Source organism: Aythya ferina (genome assembly GCF_964211825.1).
Source record: "Aythya ferina genome assembly, chromosome: 3".
NCBI classification, from domain to species: Eukaryota; Metazoa; Chordata; class Aves; order Anseriformes; family Anatidae; genus Aythya; species Aythya ferina.
In genome coordinates, this window is record NC_140298.1 from 120,348,406 (window position 1) to 120,363,730 (window position 15,325).

General features: G+C 46.6%; 1 protein-coding gene across 15 annotated transcripts in view; it reads left to right on the forward strand.

Annotated features, from left to right (window-relative positions):
• LOC311433940 (uncharacterized protein) overlaps positions 1–15,325 on the forward strand; it is a 44,950-nt gene that overhangs the window by 7,551 nt on the left and 22,074 nt on the right. The window contains exon 6 of one of the 15 annotated variants that reach the window (XR_014691087.1): positions 3,709–3,868. The exons of 13 other annotated variants lie outside the window; for them this stretch is intronic. The gene's annotated coding sequence lies outside the window, so the exon portion shown is untranslated. Of the gene's footprint in view, positions 1–3,708; positions 3,869–8,301; positions 8,359–15,325 lie in introns of those variants that run through there. One more of the 15 variants, XR_014691091.1, reaches the window with a different exon arrangement.

Sequence of the window (15,325 nt, forward strand, 5' to 3'; positions counted from 1 at the left end):
AACAAATTGCATCATTGATCACAACGCGTGTCACACATCGACGCATACCTGACAGGCCACTGGATTTTATTGTTTTGTTTGGTCCACAACACTTGATGGGTGCTATCACACAGCAAAAAATAAAAACGGGGGAAAAGGAAATGGAAACTGTGGTATTGGAGTGGATAGCTCCCCCATTGCAACCCCGAAGAACAATTCAAGAAAAAATTGACACGCTGTCAGAATTAATAAAGAAAGGAAGAAATCGGATACTACAAATAGACGGAGTTCCGCCAAGTACAATCTGGGTACCAATAAAGCCAGGTGATTTGGAATGGTACATACAGAATTCTGAAAAACTACAAGCTGCATTATTACAGGATGGCGCCACAATAGTGGCAAAGACATTACAATCAACTATATTGTCATGGATGGAAAACCAAGCATGGATAACCCAGCCCAAGCGGTCGGATTCTCTGTTAGCAGATGCAGTAACTGTTTTCACGGACGCTGGGAAGCGCTCCAAGTCTGCTGCAATAACATGGAAAGACGAACAAGGCTGGCAACACCAAATTTTAAAGGGCCAGGACAACGATTCATTACAGACATTAGAGCTCTATGCGGTTGTATGGACATTTATAAAATGGAAAGATGTCCCTTTAAATGTAGTATCTGATTCTCTGTATGTAGTAGGTATAGCTAATCGTATAGAGGACTCTGCTTTAAGAGATGTAAAAAATGAACGCCTTGCAGAACTATTAACTAGCTTACAGCTTGCTATAGCGCAGAGAAGCAAATCCTATGCGGTGATACATATACGAAGTCACCAATGGGTGGAAGGACTGGGAGAAGGCAATGCTCGGGCGGATAAATTAGTTGCCGCTCCAGCCACTGAAGCGCCATTATCTCCCTTCTGTAGAGCTCAGGAGGCTCATGCTATTTTTCACCAGAATGCTAAGGGACTTGCGCGGGCTTACAAACTGTCTAGAGCTGATGCGCAAGCGATAGTAAAAGCTTGCCCAATATGTAGTAATTATAACTCAGGGGTGGGACTCGGAGCTGGGACAAACCCAAGAGGGCTTAAAGCCAATGAAGTGTGGCAAATGGATGTCACTCATGTTCCAGCATTTGGATGATTGAAATATCTGCATGTAACAATAGACACTTATAGTCACATGATCTGGGCTACACCGCAGCCTGGGGAAAAAGTTCGGGATGTACGACGTCATCTTGCCAGTTGTTTTGCAGTAATGGGAGTACCACAGACTATAAAGACTGATAATGGTCCAGCCTATGTTAGTGGGCCATTCAAGCGATTCATGGAACTATGGGACATTAAACATATTACTGGTATTCCACATTCACCAACTGGTCAGGCTATTGCGGAAAGGGCTAATGGAACAGTTAAACAATATTTAGAAAGGTTTAAAGACATTATTGATGTTAGAGAAAGGGTAGACAAGACTCTATTTGTTCTGAATCATTTGTGTGTTTTTGGGGAACATGACGAACCACCTGTAGCACGTCATTATACCAAATCTGAAAATGATAATAAATGTGCTATGAGAGTATTGTACAGAGATATGAAAACAGGGCAATGGTTAGGGCCTGCTGATGTGATTTATGTGGGACGAGGTTATGTATGTGTCTCTTCCCCTACAGGTCCGACCTGGGTGCCTAGTCGGTGTGTAAAGCCAGCCATCGAAGAAAGAAGAGGATGACAACGATCATGGCTGAAGTAACAGAACAAGGGACTTTGATTATGCTATCAGTTATAATAACGGCTGGACATGGTAATGCCATCTTAGGGAAGATTGACCCTCAGCAGAATATGTGGGTCACCTGGGCTAATGAAACCAGACAGAGTTCATTTTGTCTGTTTCTTGCTTCTGCATCTGATCCTTTTAGAACATGCTTATTTGGGGTCCCAATAGGGGATCCAAAGGAACTGAGTGAAATGTTAGCACCATATTCTGCCAGTGTTACTCTACTTAGTAGATCCCTTTTTGCTAACGTCTCGGATGGAGTAGTTGCTGCCCTGCAAGCTCTTAATAACTCATTGCCATGGGACCCTCAAGAACTGGATCTCCTGGGGTCTGTGGTAGTAGGGAATAGCAGTAGTAACTGGACACAAACATGCTTTATACTCCATGAAGGGAAACAAAATAAAACGCACTGGACCAACATAACATCGAAGACCCTTGGATTTGAGGCCAATGGACATTACTGTGGATGGAACAACACCGGGAACACTAGTGTACCATTTGGGGCGTATGGAATAGGTGACACCAATTCGATCTGGTTTCAAAGTCAGGCCAAAGCTTTGCCACCTGGCATGTTTTTAATCTGTGGGGACCGTGCATGGCAAGGAATACCAGCTAGTGCTTTTGGGGGTCCGTGTTACCTAGGACGACTTACACTTTTCGCTCCAGATTTGCACTCGTGGCAGAACTCGACAGGGAGCAGAAGAATTAAACGAGAACTAAAAACTTTGGGTTCTGACTGTAATGATGGCGTACAATTGTGGGGTCCAGCAGGAAGATTCTTTGCTTCTTTGGTACCTGGTGTGGGAACTGCACATGCTTTGACTAACATTAATAAGCTTGCTTGTTGGGCTGTTAAACAATCAAATGTAACAACACAAGTTCTTTCTGAAATGTCGCAAGATATGGAGAGCATAAGACATGCTGTATTACAAAATAGGGCCGCTATTGATTTCTTATTATTAGCTCAAGGACATGGGTGTGAAGATATAGAAGGAATGTGTTGCTTTAATCTCTCTGATCATGGGCAATCAATTCACAATCAATTAAAATGGTTAAGGGATCATACACAAAAAATTATGATACAAAATAATTGGTTTGATGATTGGCTTAAATCTGTCTTTGGAAATGTAGGGGGATGGGTTTTTTACTTAATCAAAGAGGGACTTCGCCTTTTGCTTATAATTGTATTGATTATAGTTGCTGCACGGGTAGTCTTTAGCTGCTTGTCTAGGAAACTAGAACAACTCACAGAGAAGGTGTTTGTAGCCCAAAATAAAAACGGGGGAATTGTGGAGGAATGGTTAAGCGAAGTAGGCCATGTGAACATTGCACAGCTAGGAGGCCGCGAGCTAACAAAGTATCGAACACAGCTCAAATGAGCCTGAGAAAGTACGTAAATAAGCCTGAGAAAATACGTAAATGCGGCCTGGGAAGGAATGTAAGTTCAGGGAGGTTTCAGGTACAAGAACATGATATCTGTTGGTATGCTGGGAAAGTACTAACTGTGTTATTTTGGTGGGAAACTAGCTGATAGAATAGAGAAATGCACTAACCAATCATGAGCTTAGCTTTTGCAATATGTATGAGCTAATTATATTGAATTAGATAAAAGACGACTGAGCTATCCAATAAATCGAAGTTCACTGATCACTCATATTGAGCGTCTGTGTCTTCCTTCCATCGACAACAAATGTCCTCGCAACAGATGGAAGCATCTTCCTTGAGGGCAGGTGAGGGGGCCGAGGTAAGGGAGCAGATGAGAGTAACTGTCCTAGCTGTGCTGTGTCTTTGGATGCTGCTTCAGCCTATGCTTTTCTTTTTGTTTCACAGGTGTGTCGCACAGGCTGAGTGGGGCCAAGCTGCACTCTGAAGAGCAGCATGAGAAGGACGGGCTGTTTGTGAGCTGGATTGGAGCAGAACGGTCAAGTAGCATGAGGTGACTGCGAAGGGTCTTGCTTTGCAGGTGCCATGGCAGGCTCTCCACAGAAGCGGTTGAGGATTTGAGAAGAGGTTGCAGATCATCGAGGAGCGACACGTGCAGGGATGGCTTGAAAACAGTATGGCTGCTTTCTCTTCTGTTAATCAGGTGTCCCAGGCAATGTGGGCTGTGATGTTAGTCTTTAGAATCTGAACAAAGCAGGTGCTGATGGCTGTCTTCTTTGGTAGGCAGAGTTGCCCAAAGCCCTGTCCTGTGTAGCCTGAGCACACCTTGCTGAGGATGAAGCCTGCTTTCCAGCAGTTCTGGAAACTGTGTTGCGGCTGAAATGCTGTGTCTGTGATTGGGTTGGGGTTGCACCTTGGTGAGTGTAGGGATGGGTTTTAAGTGGGTGGAGCGGAGGGCCTGGCCCCAGTGTCCTGTAGTGTGTTTTGACCCATCAGCATAGCCTTTGGTTCTCAGTCTACTGAAGTAAGTGATTTTTCCTGTGAGTGGAATAGAATTGAATTCTTCTTTGGTGTATAATCTGTTCTGCTCCTAGATTTTTCTTTGTATACGAATGATTGAGCTAATTCCAAATGGAAAAAAAAAATGAGTTACTTGCTTGTTTGTATTGTCCTTTCAATATTCAAAGCTGCAGCAAAAGCATGGGGATTTTTGTTTCTAGAAAGACCCCAGTTCTCATGTCTGCACTCTGCATGCTGTTGAGCTAAGCCATACAAATAAGTTAATAACACCACAGCTACTGCTCCTTCTCTTTCTGCTTTTTTTTGTGCTTTCCCCCTGCACTTTCCCAGTTGATTGGCTTCAGGTTCCAGGTGGGACCTAATGGTAACTGAGTTGCAGGTGTGCCATCAGAGAGCTCCTTCTGCCTGGGCTGCTCTTTGGGGTAAGTGCTTTGTTTTTCCTTCAGTCAGTTGCAGGGTTCTTTAGATGGGTCAGAGTCTATGGACAGATGCGTTTTCAAGTAGAATCCGGTATGCATATCTTTTTGAGGTGGTAACTAGTAGTATCTGTAATTATAAAGCAATCTAGTAGTAGCTGCCTGTATTGCACTTGGCTCTTCCTCAGGTGAGTAGTTATTACAGCAGTTTTACGGATAGTATGGCAATGTTACTTTGTGGGTTTGCTTTGTGTTTCTGGGTCCCTTATGATTTTTGCAGAATTACAGGGCTTTTTGTGAGTCTTTGCCTATATGTCAAATCTTATCAAAGTCACAACCTTGGTGGCAAAGTGATGGAGCAGGGTTTAGGAGAAATGTATCATGGAGGCTCCCTGTGTGAGCATGTATCTGAAAATGGCAGCAGTGGGTATGTAAGGGGTAGTCTGTTTCAGGTTTAGGGACAGTTTGTTATATTTCTGGATCTTTTGCCTGTGGGCTTGCTGTCTATCTGTAGTTGCTTTTGGGAAACAGTGGGGTAGGGTTCCTTTACCGCATAAGTGCAGTATTGCCTAGAGAGTGAGCAGGGTCACCTGCTTCATGGCTAAAGAATGTCTGTTGGGGCACATTTCGGCGCGGCGCCGCCCGGGCACATTTCGGCGCGGCGCCGCCCGGGCACATTTCGGCGCGGCGCCGCCCGGGCACATTTCGGCGCGGCGCCGCCCGGGCACATTTCGGCGCGGCGCCGCCCGGGCACATTTCGGCGCGGCGCCGCCCGGGCACATTTCGGCGCGGCGCCGCCCGGGCACATTTCGGCGCGGCGCCGCCCGGGCACATTTCGGCGCGGCGCCGCCCGGGCACATTTCGGCGCGGCGCCGCCCGGGCACATTTCGGCGCGGCGCCGCCCGGGCACATTTCGGCGCGGCGCCGCCCGGGCACATTTCGGCGCGGCGCCGCCCGGGCACATTTCGGCGCGGCGCCGCCCGGGCACATTTCGGCGCGGCGCCGCCCGGGCACATTTCGGCGCGGCGCCGCCCGGGCACATTTCGGCGCGGCGCCGCCCGGGCACATTTCGGCGCGGCGCCGCCCGGGCACATTTCGGCGCGGCGCCGCCCGGGCACATTTCGGCGCGGCGCCGCCCGGGCACATTTCGGCGCGGCGCCGCCCGGGCACATTTCGGCGCGGCGCCGCCCGGGCACATTTCGGCGCGGCGCCGCCCGGGCACATTTCGGCGCGGCGCCGCCCGGGCACATTTCGGCGCGGCGCCGCCCGGGCACATTTCGGCGCGGCGCCGCCCGGGCACATTTCGGCGCGGCGCCGCCCGGGCACATTTCGGCGCGGCGCCGCCCGGGCACATTTCGGCGCGGCGCCGCCCGGGCACATTTCGGCGCGGCGCCGCCCGGGCACATTTTCTCAGGTGGAACTACTGAGCAGGTGAGATAAAGGAGCTGGGAACAGAGAGGTATTGCACAACTGTATGTTGTATCAGTAGTAGTCAGCGTTGTGCAGGAGGTGGGTATCAGGGCTGGCATGCTAGTGATTGCTGGTTTTCTGTGTTTACAGATGGGGATGAGCCTGTTTAAACTAATTCCAGTTCAAAAAGTTTCAGTTATTAGCTTGGTGATATTGTCAATTCAATATTAAAACCTGCAGAAAAAGCCAAAGGCTGTTTTTGCTTCTAGAATCCAAATTATCCAAATATTTGGTCTGCTCTCTGCATGCTTTTGAGATAAAGTTGATTTTAAAAAAGAAAGAAAAAGAAAAACAGCTACTTCTCTTGCTCTATTTCTACTTTGTTGTGCTTTGCCCCTCCCATTTCCCAGGTGATTTGGTTTGGGTGCTGGGCGGGGCCAAAAGGTATATGAGCCCCCGGCATGGCATCAGAGTGCTCCTTCTGCCTGGGCTGCTCTTTGGGGTAAGTGTTTTGTTTTCCTTCATTCAGTTGCAGGGTTCTCTAGGCAGGCTGGAGTCTATGGATTTCTGGATTTCTAAGTGGTTGGAATTCTAGATCTCTAAGTGCTTAAAATAGAGGGATATTTAGTAGAGGCTGCTGGCTCACTTTTTTTTGGGATGGCCGCATATTCTCCTGTTTTTGAGCTATATTTTAATCTCTACATGTTTAAAACCACTTGTTTTAGTCCCCTGGAGAGTTACAGCAGCTTGATTACATGCTACATGTGGCTTGGCAGCATAGATGCAGCATTACCAAGAGACTGAGCAGGGTTGTATCAGAGTCACCTTTTTCCTCTGCAAAGGGTAAGTCTGTGATTACTCCTGCCGGGGCTGCTGTGTGTGCATGTCTTTTTGGCATTTGTGGAGCTCTGTTTTTTTTGTTTGTTTGTGTGTGTGTATGTTCTAAGTTTCTGGTTTTCTGAGGGGTAAACAGTTAGTGTGCTGAACGTGGTAGGCAGGAGGAGGTTGGGAGCTGCTCAGGACTGGTAGGTTTGGTTTCTAGGAGTATGCGGCATCCTTCCTGTGCGATGCGACTGATTGTTGGGCGGGAACGTTCCAGCTTGTGTGTCCTAAGCAATGTAGCTTGTGTAGCGTGTTTTGTGTGGCCCGGGCAGAGTTTGCTGTGGCGCTGTGAGCGAAGAATCTGAGTTAGAGCTGGTGAGCAGCTGAAGTAAAGGAGCTGGGAAAGAGAGAGGTATTGCAGCAGGTACGCTGTGGCTGTGAGGTGCCTCAGAGTGTGCTTTTCTCTTGTCTCTACAGGTGCTTTGTGCAGTTGTGGACAGGGAAGGGAAATTCTCATGTCGCGAAGCACTTAGGGAAGGTGAGTGTTGTCAGCCTGGTCATCCCTTATCCGAAGCGAAGGGAAGACGCTCAGGTGTTTCCCTGTGAGGGTCCGAGGTGAGGCTGTGTGGGATAGAGGAGCAGTGTGGCAGGTGTGTGCTTGCAAGCACAGTGGTCAGTGTGTCCTTTTGTGTTCCCAGGTGGCGTGGGTGATGCTGGCCGCTCCTTTCAAGCTTGGACCTAATTTGCAGGTACAGAGGCAAGTGGCCTGCTGTTTTGAAAGGTTAAAACTAAAGATGGGGTCCCTTTTGTTGTTGAGGGATGGGTGCTACTGCTGTCAGCTGAATGTTTATCTTCTGCCTGTGTTTTTCCTTTGGTTCAGGCTGAAACGCAGTGCACAGTGCAGGACGTCTTGACCCGAGCTGCCTCTGCAGCGACTCTGGTGCGTGATGAGCAGAGCTAACTGTTTGTTTTGGGGTGCGGTTGTCACTGCAGTTATTTTCCTACATCCAATAGAGTAAAATTCCAGTTTGCCTTTTAGAGGTGCTATAAGTGGGTAAAGGGAACTGATGGAAGCATGTGCCACGTGGGGCAGGCAAGCGGCTGAGGTACAGGAGGGGATGAGAGTATGTGACTTTTTTCTGGGGATGAAATGGAATTAATTTTGTTGGTGTATAATGTGTTCTGCTCCTAGATTTTTCTTTCAATGTGAATAAAAGTTTGAGCTAATTCCAGTTAAGAAAGTTCCAGTTTCTTGCTGGGTCGTATTGTCCTTTTAATACTCAAAGCTGCAGCAAAAGCGTGGGGATTGTTGTTTCTAGAAGCACCCCAGTTTTCTTGTCTGCACTCTGCATGCTGTTGAGCTAAAGCAGACTAAAAAATAAATAAATACAGGAAACAGACACACAAAAAAACAACAATAACAAAAACAACAACAACAACAACAAAAAAACCACCATTGGCTGACTTGTTGTGAACGCAACGATCATTTAATCCCTTTGTTTTCCCAGGTGGTGTGGATGATACTGGTTCCACTGTTGGAGCTTGGATTTGGAGAGGAAGAGGTGAGCAGAACCGTATGTTGCATCAGCAGTAGTCAGCATTGTGGAGAAAGTGGGCATCATGACCGGCATGCTAGTGAATGCTGGTACTCTGTTTTTGCAGCTGATGATGAGCCTGGCAATTGACTAAGATGACGATCAGTGCCTGTGCATTTCTTGAGGCGGAGGGAATTTACCATGCAGCAACCTGAGAGCTAAGTTGGGGGGCACCTGGCATTTGCATATCTGGGGTGGCTAATGGGAGCTGGGAGCCAGAGGAGCATGGTGCCTGCTGGCTGACTAGACTTGGTGCCACGGTGAGGGTGGTTCAGGCTGGGTCACGTTCAGGCTGCTTGTGGCTGGGTCACCAGGCTAATAGAAGCAGCGGGATTATTTTGTAGCGTGAGTGTGTGCGCCAGGCAGGACAGTTTCCTTCTGTTCATCTGTCCTGTAGTGTTGCTTCTGCAATGTCTGTTCTGTGCTTCTTAGGTCTTGATATCCTTCTAGCTTTTGACACTGGACTGACCAGACAGGGGACTTGGTAGCAGTGCTGAAGGGCCTCAGTGCTTGTTTTGTCATCCTGACTCTGATCTGAGCACTTCTTGTCTTGCAGTCACTGCCTGAAGTGCAGTTCTGTTTCAGGTCTCGTGCATCATACTCGGTTTGAGATGGCGTCTGTTTCCATCCTCACTCTTGCAGAAGTCATGTGGGCCGCATCAGGAGCTCTCGCTTGGGAATTGATTTCCTAAGCGTCGTCTTATGGGGTTTTCAGTCCCCATCCTTCTGGTCTGTTGTCTTGAAGGTAGGCTTTTTAGGCCTCCATCATCCCAGGTTTGGTAGTTGCTTCCAGTCACATGTCGTGACATTTGAGTCTCTCCTTGGGTTTGCTGCAGAGCACCTGTTGTGACTTGCTGTTGCCATAGGGCTTCCCTCTGGGGGTCGCTTTTTCTTGTGCTATGTTGTGTGTTTTGTTTGTAGTGTTTGTGGCGTGCCTGTGTGTGTGTGTTTGGTCTGGAGCTGTCCTGCCTGGCAGTTAGTGAGGACAGCTAACGTGGCAGTGCATGGGTGTACTAATACACCGGACTGTTTTGGCAAAGACATCTGGTCTGCCTCTGGGCGCATACTGAAGGGCAGCTGGCACAGTCATCTCTGGAGGTTGGGAGATGTGGATTTGGCAGAGTTGATCTGCTTGCGAGCAGCTGCTCCCATAATGCTTGAACGGTGCACTGTTGAATCTTGAAAGCTTACAGATATGGGATTTTGAAACTTTTATTTTTATATCTTTCCTGTCCCCAGTAGAGTGTGTACCTTAGTAGGAAATGCTCACAGGAAAGAGCTCCTTCTGGAACTGTTCAGCACTGGGTAGGCAACTCGGTGACTGGCTTGATCTACTTCTGAGGTGCTGAGGTAAGGGTGTGGGAATAGAAATGTTGTTTTTGCAGAGTTACATTGTTTAGAAGGAGGGAATGTGGTACTGAGATATGCTTACAGTGATAAGAAAGTTTAGCAGGCGACCTTGTAAAATGCAGACAATCAGACTCCTTAGGACAATTAGGTGAAAATCACGGTGTCAAGTCAGATAAGTGAAGAAACATTACCACTTCAAGCAGTAAAAATGTCAAAAGAAATTTGAAATTTAACAGGCCGGTGACTGAAGGCCATGCATTGTTTGTGAAGCATCAGATAGATTGTGAATCTGGATTACCCACTCAGTGGGGAAACAGGGGAGGGTCCTGCCATCAAAAGGTATATAAACTGTGTTTTGGAACTAGTAGATGCGCTCTGTCCTGCTTGTGGGGCGCCCGCCATTGCAATCGCGAATAAATTACTACTTCACTGTGATCCTCGCCTGAGCCTAAGTTATTGGCTACGGAGTGTTTCTCACAATTTGGGGGCTCGTCCGGGATCCAGTCACCTACTGGGGAGCCCCACCGCCGCAGCAGCAGGAAGGCATGCCCCGCTGATTTCAGCGGTCCTGTGCATTGACGGTGGCGGTTCTGCGGAAAGCTGACAGAGGGCCCGAGACTGGTTAAAGAGGCAGGATCCGTGAAGTAGTGGGGAAAGGAAGAAGGTAGGCTCTCCGGGTTTTTAAGAATCGATCCGGTAACTCTGTGCACAGACCAAGGTAAGAAATATTAAGTATTGCCTTGGGGGTCGGGTGATCTGGTGTATGGTAAGCCCTTGCACGGGGAAGTGCAGGCACTACACCAGGGGAATCTGGTGTACGGTAATCCTTGCACGGGGAAGTGCTTGGAAGTACACCAGGGAATCTGGTAAACTCAGGTGTGCGGTAACGCTGGCACGGGGAAGTGCTTGGTGGTACACCCCCATCTTTCAGTACGTTGGTGTGTGGTACACTGCAGAAGGGAAAATTCTGTAGCACATACTGGCGAGGGTTAGGAAAGATGGGAAGTACGAGTTCCAGGGAATCTGGTAAACTCATAGGTGTGCGGTAACGCTTGCACGGGGAAGTGCTTGGCGGTACACCCCCATTTTTCAGTATGTTGGTGTGTGGTACACTGCAGAAGGGAAATTTCTGTAGCACATACTGGCGAGGGTTAGGAAAAATGGGAAAATATGAGTTCCAGGGGACAGGGAGATATCCCTGGGGGAGTGCCTACTAATAGTTCTTCCTGAAAAATGATAAGAAATTGGAAACATAATCCCAAAATTAGAAGGATTGTAAAAGAAAAGTAATTAAAAAAAAAAAAAAAAAAGGTTAAACATTGTGTATCAGTCTGGACAAAAGAATCAATTAAGGAAACAGCAGTATTTTGGCCAAAATACGGGCCTGATGAAAATTCAGGCTTTAAATTTATGTGTAAACAATAAGATTCCTTTTTCAGAGAAGGAGCCAAGTTATGCTCCCTATAATCTTAATATTGAACTGGTAGCAGCAGCAGTCACTCCAGGAAGGGAGACAGGGACTGGAATTAACACTGTCCCTAAAGAAGGATCGTACTCTAGGCTCTGGCAAGAATTAGAACAAGGTAGAAGATATGTTGAGAATTTTGCCTTCCCTGATACTAACAGTACTAACACTAACTGTGTATCCTCTTAGGTGAACTACCCCCTCCTCCTTACCAGCAGAGAGGTTAGGACTTTTTAAGAAGGAGAGGAAGTCTTTATTCAAGGACCCCAACAGCCTAGCTGAACAATTAGACCAGTTCCTACGACCTGATTTATACTCTTGGGGGAGGGAATTATGTCTATAAGTATGTTGTTTACAGGGAAAAAAAAAAATGGGAATGATCAGGAGGAGAGCTGCTATACAAGAATGGGAAAGAGCTCATCCTCCAGGACCAGGGGTAATACCGGCAGGGCAGAAATACCCACTTGCCAATCCTGGCTGGAATAATAATAGTGTGCAACACAGAAATTATATGAGAGACTTAGTGTCAGAATGAGAAAGTACTTGGGGATGAGACCTGAGGACCCAGTATCCCAAGGGCTCTTGAAAGTTCATTGTGTGATTAAAGCCTGGCAAAATACGCAGAAAATGCTTCAGAAGGTGGGGGGAATGTAGTGAACAGTCACCGGGGGACCCTCCTGCGGCAGGCCCTGGAGGGGTGTGTCTGGAGGGGAGATAAGAAGGGAAAAAGAAAAAAAAAAAAAAAAAAAAAGAGATCGAAACTAATGGTATTGACAGTGCAGCGGGTAGTGAGGCAGAGGGTTGGAGAAAGATGAAGAAAATCTTCAGGGGGAGTCAGGGCCAGGATGGAAAGGAGAGGAAGAGAGATGAAGGAATGGCAGGCAAAGAAGGCTGCCTGTGTTGTGGCCCAAGTCCTAGCAGAGACAGGCTTTGATAAGATGTTTTAAGTGTGGCCAGGCAGGCCACTTTGAATGGGAATATCTGGAGTGGAAGAAGGAGGAAAGAAGGAAAATGGGATGAAATATGCTATATTGATATGTTTCAGTATCTTGGAGGGAAAAGGTATGGAATTAAGTTGGACCCTGACTGAGCCTTTGGTGCTGGTATTAGAAAAGTACAGGCTGGAAAAAGATAAAGGAAGTGTTAAAAGAGTTGCTGAAGGTGTTAAAGGTGTGGCATGTAATATTTAACAGAGCTGTTTGAAGTTGAATGAGCAGGGAAAGAGGATGTAGGCATTATCTAAGTAACAGTCTAGAAGTTATGGTATATTTGCATATTTGCTGTGGTGTTTGTTCAGTTTCCCAAGCATCGGGGAGGGGGGAACAGCCTGCTCCACCAGGGGCCTCTCCAGCGGCCGCAGGGTGGCTTCAGCTCCAGCGCCTGGAGCGCCTCCTCCCCCTCCTTCTGCACTGACTTTGGTGTCTGCGGGGGGGTTTCTCGCTCTCTCAACTGCTGTTGAGAAGCAGGTTTTTGTTTGTTTCTTTGTTTGTTTGTTTTCATGGATGTGCTCTCACAGAGGCACGGACTGTATTGCTCATGGCTTGGCTCTGGGCAGCAGTGGGCCCCTTAGGGCCAGATGAAATTGTCCCTTATCTGCCACGGGGAGGCTTCCGGGTTTTTTTCTCACGGGGGCTGCCACTGCAGTTTCCCACCCCCCTACTCACAGCCCCCGAACCTTGCCATCAAACCCAATACACTGGGGAACAGCTAGGTCATTACTGACCTGTAAAGTATCAGGGATTAAATTAACTAATGAAACCCTAAAAAGTGGGGCTGGGATAACAGTGCCACTTTGGGGGGGATACCAAGCTGAGACTAGGGGATAAAATGATCACTGGGTAATTATTGTATGTACCCAAGGCAAGGACTAATTTGTTGGGAAGGGATTTGATGATTAAATTGGGCATTCAAATAGTAAATTGTTAGACTGGAATAACAGTGTTATTAATGGAGTGCTCTCTGGCCCTGAGAGCAAACATACATGTATATTCACCTCTGACTGGAAAGACCCTTAAATGGGGGCGGAAACAGCAATATAGGTGGACAATTTTACCTCAGGGGTTTACAGGGACACCTATCTATTTGGGTAAGTTCTAAAAAAAAAAAAAAAAAATTTGGAGCAATTACAACCTCCCAAGGAGGTAATAATGTTAACAAATATGTGGATCGTTTTCTATTGTCAGGACAGGAGAAAAGAGTTGTGAAGAAAGCTACTAACAAGCTATTCAACTTTCTGGGAAAGCAGGGCTTGGGAGTATTAATAAATAAATAAATAAATTACAATATGGAGAAAGAGAAGTCAGGTATTTAAGGCATCTAATGTCTGAAGGAAAACAGAATAAATGCAGAGAGGATTCAGGGAATTGTTGAAAATTAAGAAAGAACTAAAAAGTTTTAAAAGAAAGATTTTTTTAAGGAATCAGGAGCCATGAAGTCTGAAGGAAAATTGATACTCCCTGATGGGAGAGAAATGCTGAATAAGGTGATAATGAGGCAAATATTAACTGTTTTACATCAGAAGAGTCATTAGGAGGTGCAACCAATGTGTGATGTTGTGCTAAGAAAGTATGTCTGTGTAGGAATATACACTTTAGGGAAGCACATATGTAGAGGATGTACCATATGTCAAAAGGTAAATAAAAAGGTGTGCTGTAACCCATCTAGAGGGGGACGGGAGCCAGGGGTTTGACCTTTCCAAAGTATACAGGTAAACTTTACTGAGTTACTTGTTTGTCCTAATTGACCACGTGACTAGATGGGTGTAAGCTTTACTGCAAGGGTTAAAGCAGGTCTTAGAGATTGAGTGGGATTTTCACAGCCCCTGGCACCCCTCCTCTTCTGGGAAGGTGGAGCAAATGAATCAGACATTAAAGAAGCAATTAACTAAACTAGTGTTAGAAACCCAACTTCCTTGGGTAAAATGCTTACTCCTACAGGTTTAAACAGCACCAAGAAAGGATATAGGAATTTCACCATATGAGATGCTGTTCAGATTGCCCTCTCTGGGCAGAAGGGATGAGATACCACAATTCAAAATAAGAGAGTTTCCTTAAGAACTGTATTCTGGGGTTGTCTTCTTCTTTGTCATCTCTCAGGACCTGTGGGTTGTTGGCTCAAACCCCACCTTTGGAATTCCCCATTCACCACCATCATCCAGGAAACTGGGTCCTGATTCGGACCTGGAAAGAGTCAACTCCGGCCTGAATGGGAAGGACAATTACTGACCACTGAAACAGCCGTAAGAATTGCGGAAAAAGGTTGGACTCACTATACTCGAGTGAAGGCATCCATCGACGCTAAGTACCTGGGAAGCTGTTCCTACAAAAGACTTGTTGGAAGTTGAAATTGAAGAGAAAAATCTCATAGTGGACTCTGAGCAGGATAAGAGCTTACAATTGTAAACTAACCTTTTATTTTCACAGGTAACTAACGAGTGTGACTTGTGATTGAGAGAAAGGACAGACCTATAGCGAATTGCAGTGCTCCCAAGGGGGGGTTGTTATAGTAGTAGTGTACATCTTTTTTTTTTTTTTTTTTTTTTTTTTTTGTATCGATAATTATTTGGAAACCTAAGGTTTAAAAATAATGACAGGGAAAAATTGATTATTAATTTTGTTTTTAGTGATTCTAGGCCTCAGAGAAGGCCTTGGTCAATTGGTAACTTGGAAAAGGCATGACCAGATAATAGCAAAAACGGGATACCCCATCAAAATATGGGTGACTGTGACAGAGGGTTATGTACCACAAGCCGTCACGTTTGATGCTTGTGAGGTGTTAGCTTGTGGAGATTTAAATGCCCAATGACAATTGAGCAGAAAGAACAAATAACTGGGAGAGACACAACAGCCAGATTAAGAATAGCTGTATGGAAACAATCCTCTATTGCCAACAGAGAAAGGAAGAAACTCAAGGAGAAAACAGGAGAGTAAACAGGAGGCCCTCTGAAATGTGGCAGTTCAAACATTTGAGATTCAAACAGGGTATGGGGATGTGAATGCCTGGATAGAATGGGTCAAATATACTGTCCAGAGTCTCAACTGTAGCTACTGCTATGCTTGTGCCTCGGGATGACCGATTGCCCAGATAGTGCCCTTCCCATGGGGGTGGACCAAAGACTCC